The sequence below is a fragment of the Colias croceus genome, chromosome 21 (genome assembly GCF_905220415.1).
Source record: "Colias croceus chromosome 21, ilColCroc2.1".
Taxonomy (NCBI): domain Eukaryota; kingdom Metazoa; phylum Arthropoda; class Insecta; order Lepidoptera; family Pieridae; genus Colias; species Colias croceus.
Window position 1 is genome coordinate 296,117 of NC_059557.1, and position 18,069 is coordinate 314,185.

The 18,069-nt window shown below is 31.5% G+C and overlaps 1 long non-coding RNA gene across 1 annotated transcript; it reads left to right on the forward strand.

Annotated features, from left to right (window-relative positions):
* The first annotated feature begins 135 nt into the window (after positions 1-135).
* On the forward strand, positions 136-941 carry LOC123701465. Its single transcript, XR_006752739.1, has 2 exons — positions 136-240; positions 740-941. It is a non-coding gene; the product is annotated as an uncharacterized LOC123701465 (long non-coding RNA).
* Positions 942-18,069: the final 17,128 nt, after the last annotated feature.

Consider the following 18,069-nt stretch of genomic DNA (forward strand, 5'->3'; position numbering starts at 1 on the left):
ACATGTGGTCCACACAAAAAATATATTTTTTACACTAGAGCGTGTTGTAGGAGCTTGTGTAGGAGCGTAGCACTGAGCCTAATAATATATAGTTAGGTATCTGTGGCACTGAGTTTAGGTCACAGATTGTCAAAACTGACATGTCTGATGTCAATAGTGATAAGTGAAAATTGCTCAGGAAAATTGAAATAATTTAATAACTTTAAATTGTATTTAGAAAAACGAATTAGAAAAGCAGAAGTAAGTGTATATTTATATTTATCCTGGTTTGTCCTCTAAAAGAGTCCAATCTAAATTGAAGGTTCAATTATTCCACAATAGATAGTTATAAATTATTGTTTATTTAAGAAAATATGTTCAATGACCTATGTCCAATTAGTGAAACGATAACACTCTAGTGCTCATTGTCAAGCACTTTACAGCGATATAATCCAACTTTATCAATCAAATACTTAATACGTTTCAAAATATACATAATATTATGCTTGTTACAATTAGATTAATGGAATTTGAATAAATTTGCCAAACTGGTGTTTATGAAATCATTACTCTAATGTACATATAATAACCATCATTTGAAACATCAAGTTGTACTTATTTAATAAAAATATATAGGTAAGAGAAACTCAAAATTAAAAAACAATATATGTTTTGTTTCTAATGTTAATTTAAGCAGTAGGTATTACATTTTGTATTATCATGAAATAGGTACTAATGTCACTTAAAAAATTGTTTTCAGATTCCTTTGATGAAGATAATGGATGTAAAATTAATGTTGATTTTATGTATTCCATGTAACTACAATTAAATTGTGTTGTATATATATTGAGATATTCAAAGAGTTGTTGTTGAGTATGTGAATAAATAATAAATTATTATCAATATTGTTCTAATGGAATCTTGAGTAGGAAGAGGAATACATATTATAAAGATTTAATGCCTGTATGCCTTTTTATTTTAAGTCAGAGCAATGAATATGTTAATAAATGCCCTTAGCGGTTTCACCCGTGTTGCTTTGCTCCTGTTGGTCTTAGCGTAATGATATATTATACACTATAGCCTTCCTTGATAAATGGGCTATCTAGCACCGTTGGAATTTTTTAGTAGTTCCTGAGATTAGCGTGTTCAAACAAACAAACTCTTCAGCTTTAAAATATTAGCATAGATTAATGTGTTTGTGTAGATCAAATATTGCCTGGTATTCTAGTAAGTTATAGACTTTGTAGACCAATAGAGAGATCAATCATAAATAATATCTTATAATGTTGAAACCAATTCTGACCTTTTGATGATTTGAAAAATGATAAATCTTACAAACAAACATACAGCAGAGGCCAGAGAATACATAATGATTTTCTTGGAAGTTGGCTAATATAGGATTTTCACAGGATTCCAATAAATGACCCAATGGGTCTGTAAGCAGAAAAAAGAAAGAAAAGGAAACACTGTACGCTATGGTAAATGATGGAACTAATACAAAGTTTTTAGTTTGCTCATAAATTGTAGTTTCAAGGTCTAATACTAGATGGCAGTGTATTACATTTTTTAATGAGGATGTAGAGACAGTTTGGTAATGCAAAATTAATAATGCGCATGCAGATCTTCGCTAATTATCGTATTTCCAGAAACACCCGAATCATTGAATCGTAAGTGCCTAAACAATGCACTTGCATCTTGCACCTTGTTTGAAAGAAATAGGGTCATACACAATCGAAAACAATTCGGGCGATAGGTGACGGTAGCCTGTCAGTCAAAAAATTCAAAAATCAGTCAGTCGTCTTTATATATTGGTGGTGACCGCACGCACGTATTATCTCTGTATGGAATTATATAGAGCTGCTGTTACATACCCTTCAGTTTTGTTTCAAAGTTGAATTTTCCGGTAAAATGATTATTTACACAGGTAGCAGATAGCAGTGGGGAAAGTGAAAATTAATAAGAGCATAATGAAAGTTCTGATCATTCTACGATATCAGAAATAGAGATAATCCCTGATTCTGTAAATCCTTTGGACTTGAAGATTTTAAAGATTAGATTTCACAATTTAAATGTAAACCAGTGTTTGAAAATCATTTTTTTAAATATAAACTTTGTCTTATTTTAATTCATACATCCATCATTACGCCAGATTCAATAAGACACTTTAATAGTTCTAAGTATAGAATTTTCCAAGTAAATCAATCAATAGCATAAACATAACAGACGCACACATAACAAAATACAGATTATTCTACTCAAAAAGAAGAGTAATAATCAATTAGGTACAGAAAACTCTTGCTGGATGCTCTCACCTATATAATATCACTATAAAAATGTTGGTTTTGAAATAAAAATTAAATAACATTTAGGTATTAAGTACCTACTTAGTTACATACAATAAAATATTATTAAATATTAAGTTTCATAAGTCGGAGCAAACGATTATAGCACACAATAGCACAGAACTATATCGAGATTATAGTCGCTATGTTTTTTCATGAAATATCACTATTATATCAAAGAAAGTTACAAGAAAAACATTGTAATTACAGTGTCTTGTGTTAACGATGACAGTGTTAATTAATGGAGTTTGTAAGCGGATTGTTCCAGCCTTCAGCCGACATTGAATAACTTTTATTTGCATTTCATTTCTCGAGTGAAGGTAAACAAATTAGTGTTCATTAATCATCTCGGAATTCATTCTTGTATTAAATTATGATGTGCATTAGATGTTAAACCGACTCTAAGTAAATTATTTATTCCTAGAAATTAAGCGTACCTATATTTTTATCAAGCTACATTAGAGCAATAACCGACTGAGGTCTGAGGAACGTTCGGAAAACAAACTTGGGTAGGTACTTCATAATCCCCTTTATTTTGAAATTCACTATGTTCAGAAACAGAGCTTTTACACAAAATAGGGTCTATTCTGTGGTTGTAATTTACAACAGTTTCGGTGAATTAAGCTTGAAATACGTCACTATTATTACTTCTATCTAAATACATTAGACAGTATATAGGTATCGTTACTGTCCCAGCCAAAGCTTTCATACCTATAGGCACCAAAAGGTGGTTAAAATTTTGCGTGTCGTTAGCTTAGCGTGACTGCGGTTAGCCTTACTAATATTCTAATTGCGAAAATGTGTTTGTTTGGTTGTTTGTCTTTCTTTCACATCGCATAGCATTTTGTGATATGATTATGAAAAGCAAATAGGCGGTGAAACATCGCATTCTCATGGAAATTTCCTTTGACTCCGACAGGAAGCTACTTTCATATACTTACTAGTTTTCAAGGATAACAAAGAGAACACTGAATAACGCTGATAAAAAATTAAGTTATAGACCTGAGAAGCGAGCGGTGTCCTGTCCTGCTCGTAGGCGGAAAATAAATCAATTTCAATTTTGCTCTCTCTATATCACAGAACTAGCTGCTGCGCGCGGTTTCACCCCCGTGGGTCCACTCCTGTTGGTCGTAGCGTGATGACATATTATAGCCTATAACCTTCCTCGATAAATGAGCTATCTAACACCGAAAGAATTTTTCAAATCGGACCAGTAGTTCCCGAGATTAGCGCGTTCAAACAAACAAACAAACAAACAAACTCTTCAGCTTTATAATATTAGTATAGAATCAGAATACTTAATAGTAGTTAACGCTGTCTATATACCTAAAAATATAGTTTTAACTAGCAATACCTACACGTCTTTTTTATTTTATATGGCGGTAGAACTACGCCGATTTTAGGTAATTTATTGTAAAACATCATTAGGAAATACAGTGTCTTCTGCAAGTGAACTCACGACCTTTCTCGGTTACACAGAACCTAAGCTAAAAATAGACCTAATTATAAGTTGGCAAAGTTAGTATTTACGCGGCAACAATGTTGCCAACTTGTAAGTGATTCCCCGCAGTATCGTGAACTTTGATTTGTTTTAATATATAATTAAAGTGAGTGCATCAGAATGTGATAGTTTGTGTGTAGGTAACAATGTGTGGGTTGTTTTTATTTTTTAGGTTCAACCTGTTTTTTTTTAATTAACATGAAATGTATTTAATGAACACTTATATCTATACTAATATTACAAAGCTGAAGAGTTTGTTTCTTTGAACGGGCTACTCTCGGGAACTACTGGTCCGAGTTGAAAAATTCATTCGGTGTTAGATAGCCCATTTATCGAGGAGACTAGGCTAGAGATAGGCTATATAATTATCATCATACGCTAAGACCAACAGGAGTAGAGCACTGCGGGTAAAACCGCGGAGCACAGCTAGTATTTTATATTTCTTCAAAAGATCAGCAGAAAAGATGTGAAATTAACTGCTCCATTATGTAGGTAATTCACTGGAGGTTCAAAGATGAAAAAATATATATCCAAGTCATGAATTTTTATTTAAAATATAGGTTTATGTTTTTAAAAGTAGGTTATCCTTTCAGTGCTTAGGTAGGTACCTACTCATTAAGTTTGATGGATGTATCCTTGTGTTAGGACATAAATCTTTTTTATAAAAAATAACACGTTAAATATATGACCTAAAAGCTTTTAAGACCTATACATATATGTATTTAAAGAGCTGTATATTAAAATAATCAGGTTGGTATAGAGTTTTTATTTAGTGTAGAATGTTTGATGGAGAGGGAGATAATAGAACCTTTCCTCACGTAAAATAGGCGTTACAATTTACATTTATAAAGTAACGAAAGTGAAGGTATTTGATTTATTAAGTCGTAACGGAGCGGTTTTATGTTATGATATTGGTGTACCTAGGTATGATATAATATGATAGGAAGCCGGAAGGCTTCAGCCTGCAGGATGGATATAGGCTACTTTATCGCGCTGAAAAATGTTATTCTCGTTTCCTCGTTAAAGCCACAGCCGTTAAAGCTCGTGAAGCCTTGTTTAATTTATATTTTTTTATAAATATAGCGGTTCAAACCTAACATGCTGATATGGGTCGCTTTTTTGCACGCAAGTATCTATCTAATATATATTATAAAGGCGAAAGTTTGTATGGATGTATGGATGTTTGTTACTCTTTCACGTAAAAACTACTGAACCGATAACAATGAAATTTAGCACACATATAGAGGGTAACTTGGATTAACACATAGGATAGTTTTTATCCCGGAAATCCCACGCGAACGGGAACTATGCGGGTTTTCCTTTGCAAACGCGGGCGAAGCCGCGGGCGGAAATCTAGTATTTAATAACTCAGGCCACGGAATCACAGACACAATAGAAAATCTATTGTGTCGTCGACCGATCGGACCGCTCGGGGCTCAATGGGTTATATGTATACCATCATTTAATACCTAATCAATCAAAGGAAGAAAATTAAAATCATCTGAAACAATATGCAAAATTTAATTATATTTTTGTTAAAAATGCAGATATTGCTCACAGTCACCTAATTTAAAAGTCTCCTCATTAATTTCTCGTATTAACATAATAAAACAAGGAAGCTAAAACCTGCAGTAAAGCAGTACAGTGCGACTTGTTAAATTAGGACTTGTTTTGCAGCGAACTAACTTTTAATTAATACCTAGCTACTAGGGTACACACCAAAACTTACAATGCCGAACATACCTACATATAAAAGTTGTTTATTATGAAGTTACAACTAGATTATGAAAGGCCTTGGCCTGGTTGACATGCTGTATTTTTTTTAATCTGTCTTTCAGTTACCTAAGTAGGTAAGTACTTCGTGAATTTAACACATCAACTTTAAATTTTTGCATTTCGACTATTTTGAATTCTAATAAAAGTGTCTCCAATTCGTATTATACAATACTAGCTTACCGCCCGCTTTGACAAAAACCCAATAAATTATAAACTAAAACCTTCCTCTTGTAGATATCACTCTATCTATTAAAAAAAAAAATTGTGTGGTTTTATGAAACCACGGTAAAAGTGAAACTTTTTTTCACTCTATAGACATTTAACCAAAAATTATCGTATTTGTATCTACGATAATTATCGTACGTATCATGCGTCACGCGACATGCGCTACACAGACCAAAAAGTTTGAGACGATGTAATAAAAGTTTCACTTTAAAAACCGCATCAAAATCCGTTGCGTAGTTTAAGCATATTTAAGATATACAAAGGGAAATAGGGACAGAGAAAGCGACTTTGTTTTATACTATGTAGTGATGATGATGTGTAATAATATATCTTTAACGTTAGTTAATGATTGGCGAGATTAAAAATAATACCTAGCATTGTGATCTTAAATTATGAGTATTATAAAAGAACCTATAAATTATAATCATCATGTTCAATTTAAATTCCCATATAATATTTTATGATATTAATATTATGAGGATTACAAGTACATACCTAATATGTAGTTAAAACTATTCCATAAGAATTTAATATAGTATGTAGAGCCAGAATAATGCTCATTTTTGAGATAAAATGGAGCAAGTTACTAATCACAAAAAAAGTTTTGATAAATTTTGTTTATTTAAATTTATTATAATACATGCATTTACGAGATTATTGTGCTAATATTATCTATATAATAATATGTAACAATTTTCTGCAAATAAATTATTATTTATAAACGAGTAAGTATGAGTTCAAATATTTAGGCATAACAAACATACATTTCAATTTCCCCTATTTGTATAAATGTAATCATGTGACTAAAGCACTTGATAGCAATGAAAACGAAAATTGAAGTGTAGGTATGTATACTTAGTATTTGTGAATGTATATTATTATGTGATTTGTATCCATAGGTATTTTTTCAGGAATTGCTATCATAAAACTTTTAATTTGAGAAAAGGTTACAAAAGTAACGTGTTTGAAGAAGTTTATTGTTAAAGGTACATAACCATTACCTTTGCCCAAATAAGTAATGAATTCTACGAGCCTTTTAGCTTTTTCAAATATAACAATGAACATATTATTCGTAATACTTGTGGTAGTTCTAATGTGTTTTAAATTTAAACACTAGCCACTTTCATTCGATGGGGTTGGACACGCGATAAAATGTGTAAACATTTCACTACATACATAGTATATAATAAAGTCGCTTTCTCTGTCCATATATGTGCTTAAATCTTTAAAACTACGCAACGGATTTTGATGCGGTTTATTTTAATAGATAGAGTGGTTCTACAGGGAGGTTTTAGTTTATTATAATTTTAGATAAAGCGGGCGAAGCTGCGGCCCGAAAGCTAGCGAGTGTATAAGGTTTTATTATTTGGCCATTCAAACTTTTGTTAAATGATTGTTTGCGTGACTATATTTTTTGTTATCACCTTATTTCGTTATCCCACTATATATCTATTTTAATAAAAATCCACGTCAATACTGACCTACCTGCACTCGGCATACTCTTTCTGGATAATCCATAAGATTATAATACCAAGACACATTCTCATTCGCGTTGTGTTCAATATCTCACATCAACGTATTTGCCAATGATTTATAAGGACTTCAAAAGCAGCGATGGACGTTGACGAGGGAGGGACCATAAGGTCTATTATGTTACTGGACACTATCTGGTATCAAAACGCTTTTGTTTAAAGCAATTTCCTGGTAAATTGCTTCATTACGCTAAAATCGGCAATAACTTTAGATATTATAGAAAAAAAAAAAATAATAAAATTCTTTATTGACATAATTACACAGGTCTAAATAATGAATCCTTTGGCTCCCGAACTAGTTTTAAAGTGTGTCTCAAGAGCCAGAGGCTTCTCCCAATATTGATCATAATATTATGTCTATAAACTAAACTAAAAGCTCTAAAATAACAAAATTAATGAAGAGGTAAGTTAAATTATTACGTAAGCGCATTTGTGTATCTACGGTGTATCTAGATGAATGTGAGTGATTGTGTGTGTGTGTGTGTGTGTGTCTGGGTGTGTGTAAGTATAGAGATATAGAGTCTTAAGTTTAGTTTTATTAATATTTGAAATAGTGAGGTTATATTAATTTATATGACGATATTATTGTCAATCAGGTTTATTGTGAGCAGGGGTGATTGGAAACAACTTCCAATAAATCTATAAAATGTTGAAGCAACCTTGATTGACTCTACTTTATTTAGGCATAGAGGTTGTGCTATTATTTTATGTTAATCAAATCAGTATTAAAACTCTGTATATAATACTAGCGGTCCGCCCCGGCTTCGCCCGTGGTACATATTTCGCAATAAAAAGTAGCCTATGTTCTTTCTCAGGGTCTAAAGATTGTCTGTGCCAAATTTCATCAAAATCGGTCCAGTAGTTTATGAGCCTATTCGTTACAATCATACAAACAAACAAAAAAAGTTTTCCTCTTTATAATATTAGTGTAGATGTTATCACAGTCGAACATAGAAAAATAGTAAAATATTAGGTATCTATCTACCTACTAATAAAGTTATAATTCGGCTCTATATCACATGTTAAACTGAATTTTAGATGTAAGTGTTTTTACAGCCTTTAAAATTTAAAAGTTTGTGTTTTATATTTAATCCACAGGCTTTTCCATTGATATTACATTTTTATATTTTAATCATCTTTACATATTCAGCAGGCATAACACATTTTCTATTATGAGAAAATTCATAGCATACACTTTAAAATTAAATGGAAAAATTTTATCCAACGTTAGTATTGCGCATATTTTACCCGTATCAAACATTAACGCTAATAAAAATGAACACTTTCTCTATAGGTACCTTTCAGAAATATTCTATGTTAATTTTCTGATATTAAAACGAACAAAAATTTTTATGCTTCGGGTTTTTATTACTATAAAAGGCATTCAATTATTTTATCAGCTAAATGTACAATATGTGGGCTTTTTTTTGTAATACAATAATTTAAATAAGTACATTATACGCATTTGGCTTTGATAAAATTAAGTCCAAACTTCAATTTAATAACTTTTTGTTTGTTTTTTATTACAGTTTTGACTTCATACTTCAGCTTCCATTTTTAGCTTGATGCTAAGCTGAGAAGTGTTTTTGAGTTTTCTTTCGAGTGATATGGTTTCTGTCTATCTGATGTTTATGTAATATATTTAACAGAAAAAATATATACAAGTTGGCCAGCTTGGCGGATTATGGCCTGAATCTTCATTGGAGGTCTGTGTTCCAGCAGTAGGCTCATGATGATGATGACGATGATGAATTTTCTGAAATAAATATATAATGAATTAATTCGTATATATAAACATGTAGGTACATGATCATGCCTAGGCATACAGTCATTGTTAAATCTCCTAAACAACGTAGTACATAGGATGTGTACCAAATTGTAATTATGTAATATGGATATTGTGTCTGAAATAAAGATCTATTATATTAGACTATTTATAAGTCTTAACTTAGTATACTGTAACAAGCATTACAATACTACAGTGCTTCAAGTGACTTATGCTACACTTAAGTTGAGATTACTGTGAGATATTACTTAATGCCTGCCACTTGCAAGCTGCTAATGTCACAGCACAGTGTTGCCATAATTATGACTTATTAACTTCAAGTCTTAACATATACTTAGGTATGTTATAACTGCCTTAATTATGTTCATTTTATATGCTTTTTGAAATAATTCTTATACAAAACAGACTTTTATTAAATACTAACTTGCTGACTTGGCAAACATTGTTCTGCCTTATCACTCAAAGGTATAAAATCTGTTTACGACCTATTAAACACGTAAAAAGTCATAAAAATCGGTCAAGGCGTTTCTAAATTTTATATAGTACCTACCTACTACAATAGAATGACATTTGAAACCATTCTGATAATTTAAATAAATTCTTTACGAAAATGAAAAATTATTCAGAAACAATAGATCAAACTATAAGCTATTATTTTATAGAAAAGTCCCACTTTTTGAGAATATGTCGAAAAATCGCAAGTATTTAAACCTCGCGACAAACGCTCCTGTATTCGGCATTTTTTTGTTTTATCTCCGTACAAACGAAACAACTGCACTCGACCATGACAAAACTCTTTTGTTGTAGGCGCATGAAAAAAATCTAAGCGATGCGCACCCAAAATAATATTATCGTTTTCATATTTTGTGATGAAATATTTATTTAGACTATGACGCTTTATTGGGATTTTGTTTCATATTTATAAATGCGTGATGCAAGTGGAATATTTTAATAAAATAGAAAGTTATTAATTTCATTTCAATTGAGTTGTATTTACTTTTTTCACTTTGTTTATCGTCAGTTAAAAGTATTTATAAACATTGTTATTTGTGAAAATTGAAACAAATCGGAACTTTCTATATTATTCACATATTATAATACTAGCGGTCCGCCCCGGCTTCGCCTGTGGTACATATTTCGCAATAAAAAGTAGTAGGTACTTTTCGTATCAAAATATCTCCATACCAAATTTCATGCAAATTGGTTCAGTAGTTTACGCGTGATTGAGTAACAGACAGACAGACAGAGTTACTTTCGCATTTAAAATATTAGTATAGATATATTCTGCACAAGCATTTCATTCAGATAAAAGTGACAAGTCTAAAAAACAAGTAACAACAAGAAATGCATTTTAATTTTCATGTTTGTTTTTTATGAATTTCGATTACTTAGCTTGTGTTAATAGAGTACCTAAGACTTTTTATTTAAGATATCTAGGATGCTTTTTTTAAGTAATAGCTGATCCAAATGAGCCTAATTCCTATCAATCGATTATAAATCAGCTGCTAGTTGAAATTCAATCTCATTCTAACGCCTCTCACCTGCATTCCATGGCAACCGGCAGGTATCGATGATAGATACATTCCACCTAAAACTGTATTGTAATAGGAATACAAGGACAAGTATGGTTAACATTATAATATGTTCATATTATTATGTACTAGCTACGCTTCACGGTTTCACTCGCGTGTCTCCGCTCCTGTTTGTCTTCGCGTGATGATATATAGCCTATAGCCTTCCTTGATGAATGGGCTATCTAACACCGAAAGAATTTTTCCAATCGGACCCGTAGTTCCTGAGAAGTTCCTGAGATTAGCGCGTTCAAACAAACAAACGCTTCAGCTTTACAATATTAGTATAGATTATAACGATACCCACCTAATGTACAAATTTTGATAGGACTTTCACCGTCTGAACCTATTACTGATTGAAAAATCAGCAATAAAAATAAGCAGGTTGTTAAGTAGAAATTTAGACAACTTAATAACTTAATGAGAGTGAAATAAAGTGAATAATGTAGAATTTAAAGTTAGCATGAAAAATATTGTCTATTAAAAATGTTATCTATTTTAAAGCTCAGTAAAATATTTCATAATTATTAAAGAGTTATTTACTGAAGGATATTTCAGAGAAAACAAAATCGCTAAGTACACCTTGACATTGCGAGAGACGTAAACACTTTTCAGCTCCATTTACCTTTACACTAAACAAACGCTTTATTCCACAAAACAGTTATTTTGTCGGGTTTAATAACCAAGAAACTTTCTCGAAGTGAAAATCGTTTTTTTTACGTCGTCCGATTAAAACGTCCGATTTATTTTTTTATTTTATTAAACTGTTTATCCTTATTCTCTCAATGTTTTTTATTTGTCCTATTTCAAGTTGCAACACAGCGAATCAATCGACAATCTAATGGCATCAATTTTAAGGAGATAGACTGGAAAATATAAGGGATACAGGCTATTTTTACCAAAGTAAAATCTCAATAATTATTCATAAGCACAGGCAATATAATATGTGTGAGGAAGAATTAGATTCATAGCCATAGCTTTTAAATTAGGTACATAGCCACTTCTATGTACCTAATTTAACGGCTATGGAGGCTATTCAATTATATTCTAGAAATAAAAACATTTGTTAAGACTTGTGATTCTGCTCTACATGTATGTAATACAAGTATTATTATGCACAAACGATTCTGGGAAAATAAAGTTAGTCGCAAGTGTGTAACCAACCTAAACAGTTTATTTCAACAAGTTGGATTTGCATAAAAAGCAAGCTAAAATAAAACAGCAAAGTGAACTGCAACGTTAAATGTAAATACAAGTTCACTGAATTCGACTGAACTTAGGTACATTTTTATTATTTCTAATTTATACAAACTTGCGTATTGGTGCAGGGAGGAGAAACGGAACCCTATGATATATTTGCTCGACTGCGTCTGTTATGTAGGTATCAGTAAGAAATTAATTTGTGTGCATTATTTTTTTTCGTGTCTCTACGGTTTCGAGTATGATCTCCAGACTGGTATATTGCTGGTGTAATGTTGACTTTTTAACAGGAAATAACATTGGTCAGATTAATATTATATTTTTAAAAGTTCTATATAAAAATTTACTATTGAAATATTTAGCTATATATTTTTTTAATATAAATGTAACTTTTATTTAGAATTCAATTGCTGCAGTTTTGGTTCAGTTTCAATCAAGCCAATATCTTTTGAAAACAGTCCATTGCGAATATTTTGTGCTTTACTCCTGAAGTTTGCAAAGCCATTTCATGGCTTGTCATAGCTTTGTTCTAATCTCTCAGGTCATCTCGTCTGTACGGAGTGTGAGGGCTGAGTGCTCTTGTGTTTGCTCTCATAAGTTGCAATAGACGTAGGTATACTCATATAAGTACTGTGTAATTGAACACTGATTTCCTCTTACTAAAAATATAAGTGTCATTTCCACTTTACGGGTTCGGTATTGATTATAATGTACCCAAATGTATTGTGTACTTAAATAACAGAAATAAAAACAGTTTATTGCAGTAAATAAGATAATTAATATAAAAGCAATAGATAATAAACAATAATGGATGAAACCTTATATAAATTCCTACAAAAGGCACATCAACATAAATTTTTTATCTACATATATCATACCGCAGATTAAGAGCTATTGTAGTGGGTCCAAATATTTTTTAGGAAATAAATACCAGGGTTTGTTTGAGCCAGGAACGTGTACCGGCCTTCATAGTTCGTTAGTTTATTACCATTCAATGTAAAGATAAATCCGAACAAAGTTTGGGTCTAATCGAATAATGAGGGATTCTGTTACATTTTACTTTTTTTAGAAAGGGTCTGTTTGCCTTGTTTGTAAATAAGATCTTATTATTTTTGTCATCAAATTGTCCATCTATGGTAGACAGTAATTTGTTTTTACTTTAGTAGGCATTTTAATGTTTAAATTTGAAGCAAACGAATATGTAAAACTTCTTAACCTAGGTTTATCTTCTGAACAGGTCATATGAACAAATACAATGCCACGTGCCATTTTGTTTGACCGTCTAGCACTGTCGACAGAACAAAAAAATAGCCAGATTTTTTTATTATATTTGTTTTCTCCGTCATAAATACTTTTCAATGTAGTAGGAATTAAATAATATGTGCGACACGAAAGCACGATTTGCAGCCATTTTGCAGCATAATTTTTTTGAAAGTTTAAACTCTATCAAAATTAAAAAGCCTCACCAATCAATCATTAGCAATAATCTATATACTCACAGATATATAAATATCCTCAGTTTTATGCTTTGATTGAAATGACCAAATGATTTTGTATTCCGTTTCACATGCCTCTTAGTTTCGCATTCGTAATGAATAATGTGGTAGAGCTATTATTGCGGTACGTTTCAGTTATTTATAACTAGCTTTGCCTCGTGGCTGCATTCACGTCGATTTGCTAATTTGGACTTCAATCTATTTATGTGGTTAATTTCACTTAGATCTGATTAGCTGTTTTTATCTTATTGAGGCTCGTTTTTAACTTTTATTTTTAAAATTGTAGTAATACTAGTTTCTTCACCCAGCTCAATCTGGGTTTACCGGAACCATTTACCGAAAAGAAAACCTACTAAAAGTAAGGCTTCTTGAAGGAGAACATTTCTAAGCGATAATTTCATTAAAAAATGTTCAGAAATTTTTAAGTTTTTACGTTATCGAGTAGAATTTTAACTATATTTAGGTACTAGAATAGGCTTAAAACATTTAGAACTAATAGTGTATTCACCGAGATAAAGTCTTTCAAAGTACAACCAAAGTTCGCAGCTAAGTAATGTTAAAGTTAGGATTAGCCTGAGACTCTAGAGTTTTCTGTTTTCAGACACAAGAATCACATGGTGTGAAAATAAATTATCTTGGTAATTTTATACGCCATTCAAAGTTTAACAGTAGTTTAGTTTATGTTTCGAGTTAATTTGTTTAGTTAAAACCTATTTAATAAGGAATGAAATGTACTGATGCTCGTGATGTTTTCTGTATAATGTTAGTATGTAGGTTCTGGGTTTGATTCTCGACGTAAACTAATGATAGTAAGCTAAGACTATGGAAAATAAAAACAAAATAGATATTTTTTTATTTAATTAGACCTCTTTTGAACTGCCATCACTATGGCACTCACTAGTAGTGACCGAATTTTGGAATTGAACACGATGGTTGTTACTAGGCTTAGAAATATTATAATTTGTAAAACATAACGTCACTTACCTAATACTTAGGTACTTTAAATATACAACCTTACCCTCTAAATAACGTTATAGAGTCATAATTGGTAGATAGAGTTATAATTTACGTCAAGTCTTCTAGTAAAAGGCACTTATGCTAATTTCAAGCGGCTTAACTGCGTGCAATATGTTAAAATTAGAGTTAATTTTGTTCTTTTTTTTATTTTATTTTTCTTTATTAGGGATAATAAACAGCAGAACAGTGGTTAATTGTACAATAAAACTTAGTCTAAATACAGGTATAACTGTCCAACCAACAACATTATCCACAGTTTGGATACATACATTTTTATACGTGCAACAAATGCGAATAAGAAAAAATAAATATAAATGTGCACTTAGCCATGGCAACAAAAATAAAATAAATCAAAAATTAGAGATAAAGGTAGAGGGACGCAAAATAAGATACCTAGGTTATTGCATGTTTAGGAGCAGATCAACTAAACTTCTTCGAAACTTAAATTTTGAATTCGAAAAGATGTCAAGGTCAGAGAAATTTTTATTAAAATTGTCAACAACATGACGTAAAGGCGAGCGCAAGCCAGCATTCGAACGACATGCCTCAGTAGCGAATAGATGATAAGTGCGTAGCTTTCGCCGGTATGCAGTTCGTGGCACGGTGTAAAATAATTTACTCACAAGATACTGACAGTCAAATTTGTTATTACAAAGTCCGTACAAGAACATGGTCTGAAGGAGCAAACGCCTATTTTTAAGAGTCAAAAATTTGTATTTATGCAAAACGTCTGAATATGGGATATATTTTTTATGACATCTGTAGTTCATGGTATTGAAAAACCTTTTTTGAACTTTTTCAATAATATCAGCGTACTTGTTGTAAAATGGGTCCCACACGAACGTTCTTAGGTGATTATACTAAATGGTTTGACAAAGAAATAATATCTCATACATAAGACAAGCATATCCTGTACTTGTAGCACAGCTTGTAGTATAAAAGTTTCTCGAACGAACTCATTAATCTTATTAAAATAAAACGACTTCAACACGATTGATGGGGACAAGACTTTACAAAAAACATCACAGCATCTTTGCAAAATGTGTGGTAGATTTTTTTTTAATATAATCGTTAATGAATCCTATATGTGGCTTAAGTATGTATATTACATATTTTCCTGTAATTTGGTCCTAATATTATGTTTTAATAATCTTAAAACCCTATATTTATTATTATTCCTTATTACTTTGTATGTTCGGAAGTACGTGCTGACTTCAGAAGTCGTTTTACAAAGATGATTTTGTGTCAAATATGTAATTCATATATTGAGGAAGGCTGTAAAACATAACGGTACAACGAACTTATGAGAATTTTTCAAAAATTGGAGTTTCCCTACATAGTTTCAGTCAGCAAATTCATATAATAAATCTAATAAAATTTAGAATTGAATACTCTAGTATTCAATTCTAAATTTTATTGACCCTTTAGGCTTAACAAGAGATATAATGGATGGTCGAGTAATTGTCAATTAAATACAGTAGTAGAGGATTCGAGTAGGCAATTTGCATAGCTATTGGGTCCGAGATTACGTGCTACAATGTAAACTAGTCGTGGGTTTATTTCCAGCATTGTTACTGTTATTTATAGATAGGTATAGTTTAGTATCAAATAATCGTCTATGATAGAGCGCGCTAAAATAGACTGTTATTTACAAGTATTCGAAAAATATAGCCTTTTTTGAAGCTGGGAAAAATAAATGTCATGTATAGTGTGATAAATGTGATTTTTATTTAATATGTCTTATAAATTCTAATTTGAAGCGAATGAACAAAATTGTAGCGAAATATAATAACTAGATACAAATAAATTAAAAAGGAAGATTTGATAATTTGTACGAAATAAGATCTGAAAGTGCTAAATCGATTTTGAAAATTCTAAGCTACATTATTCCTAAGTAGGGCATGCAGAACCGAGTCCGGTTCCAAGTTTCTGAAACCCGGTTCCAAATCGAGCTCAGAACCGGGTAGAACCGGGTTACCCGGTTCTTTTATAATACTTCGGAAAAAAAACGAAATTAAACAAAAGTTACTGTAAAAGTACCTGATGGGCCTTTTATTTTACGCGGCTTGTGTCTTTTTTTATTAAATTAATAAAGAAACAAAATTTCAATACTTCTCTTTTTTTTTATAAGACTGATAAATATCAGTCTTATAAAAGTACCTTGTTATCGTAATATCACATATAAACTTAAACCTTATTCATTAACTGTAAACTGTAAAGCAAAAAACCGGCCAAGTGCGAGTCGGACTCGCGCTCCGAGGGCTCCGAACAAACCTATTTTTAATAATGTTGTAATTTTAAAATTTATGTTTCTAGCAATTTTTCCTTTATCTGTGTTATAAAACGTTACTTTTACCAAATTTAAAGGCTCTGTGTTCATGGAAGTACCCTGTAGGTTTTGAGTCCGTTGCGAATGTCGAAATTTGCGAAAATTTTCAGCATTTACGGCTGTATCTTTTGATGCGTTGGCTTGTGAGTTTGACTTTTTCACAGCATCAAGGGACCGAAGACTTGAATATTCGATATAAATTTCAGCATGATACCAAAAACAAAAACATGACTGGATCATTATATGAAACAGTAAAATCAACAGCTTTTCAAATTCACGACAAATCTAATAAAAATATTTCAGTAGCCTAATTTTTGACATTTTCGAAGCCAATTTTTTTTTTGGTAATACACCCGTAGGAAACTTATAGCATTTAAGGTTAAATAACCAATCAGAGCCACGCTTGAGGCGTGGACCGAAAATTCGCGATGCATGTTAGTCTGACGTTGCCAGATAGAATAAATTTGTTAAAATAATGCAGCAAAATATAAATAATACTTTATATTTTAATATTTTGGTCGGAACCGGGAGAACAGGGTTTCATACTATTCAGACCCGGTTCTCAAGATCATCAAAAAACCCGGGTTTACCCGGGTTTTTCGGAACCGGGTAAACCCGGGTGCATGCCCTATTCCTAAGGCTACAGGCTTATTTGTTTATTCTAAGCGATTTATGCGGAATTTTGGCAAGTTGCTACTAAGTACCTATGTGTTATATAACTGAACATTAAATGGTTGACATGAAGTCTGGAATATGATTTAGTGGCTTATCAAGTTAATATTTATGAGAACGAAGTCGTAAAATCGCAATAACGTCAAAAGGATTATGCTAATTAAGATATGAAAGCCTAGACTCTAGCCGTATCTTGGGTACTAATGTAAACTTTGGATGCCTAATTTACGTGGGTGGCAAAGTTTGTAATGTGCGAGTAAAAATATATATAAATGTGCCATTTTTATGATTTAATACTCGAAAAATGTTGGTATAGATAGACAGATTATTATTTGATATCAGACAGCAACATTCGAATAAAATAATATTCAGAAAAAATCTAATCGGCTTTATTCGTCTTGTCTATATAGACAAGATGAATAAAGCCGATTCTATTTTTCACATATTGTATACATATAGTATACAATAAGTGAATTGGAGTTTATGCATATCAATGAATAATTCGTTTTGCTTCCTGAATATTGAATTTTGACATGTTATGCTACAAAGCTTTCGTCAAAATCCAATAATCAAGAAGCGAATCCAATTGCTTGGGATGTAAAAGCCCTATTTCTTTAATATTATATGTATATACGAATGTTTC